The following is a 729-nucleotide window of genomic DNA, read 5'->3' on the forward strand; positions in this document are numbered from 1 at the left end:
GAGAACACAATTTTTGACATCTTCCCCCAGAGATCGTAAGCAGCAAATGGTGAATCAGCTTTTGGATTCTGTAGCTGACGATTTGATGAAAGTACCACCAGTAACGAAGGAAAGAAAAAATGTTTATTATTAAAAATATATATGAGAGAGGGACAACCGCTCCACATACGATAATTACATGTTATATTCTTATCATATATTCTATTCATATCTTATTTCACTTTTTTACTTGCGATTGTACCGCGAGAGAGCGAAATACACATTCTGAGTGAGACATGATAAAAGGGGACGCACCACACGATTACCTCATTTAGTTTGATGTAATCGTTCGTGGTGATATATCGCAACGTTTATCGTTATGGTGCCAACATTTGTCGATTTGCAAGGTATATCTTTTGTTTATTTTACAAATATGTTTAGTATTTGTTAAATCATTGTGTATGTTTTTTTTCATTAAGGATTTCTCGTGGATAAGCGATTTGTTGTCAAGGAGGTAACAGTTCTAAAGAATGGGAGATAATTGACATACTACATTTTTACATGCGCGATGCCATGGCGTTTTCTGACGAAAACTGATCAATCACACGCCTCATGGGTGATGACACATCATCACGGATTGCGGTGGAATGATGGGATAGTACCATATCGTACGGCGCAGCGTTTGATTTCAGAAGCTGTTGGTAGAGAAAGTGGGGCAATTGTATATGTGAAGGGATTTGAAAAAAGGGG

Source organism: Trachymyrmex cornetzi, unplaced genomic scaffold (assembly GCF_001594075.2).
Source record: "Trachymyrmex cornetzi isolate Tcor2-1 unplaced genomic scaffold, Tcor1.1 scaffold1378, whole genome shotgun sequence".
Classification (NCBI taxonomy): Eukaryota; Metazoa; Arthropoda; class Insecta; order Hymenoptera; family Formicidae; genus Trachymyrmex; species Trachymyrmex cornetzi.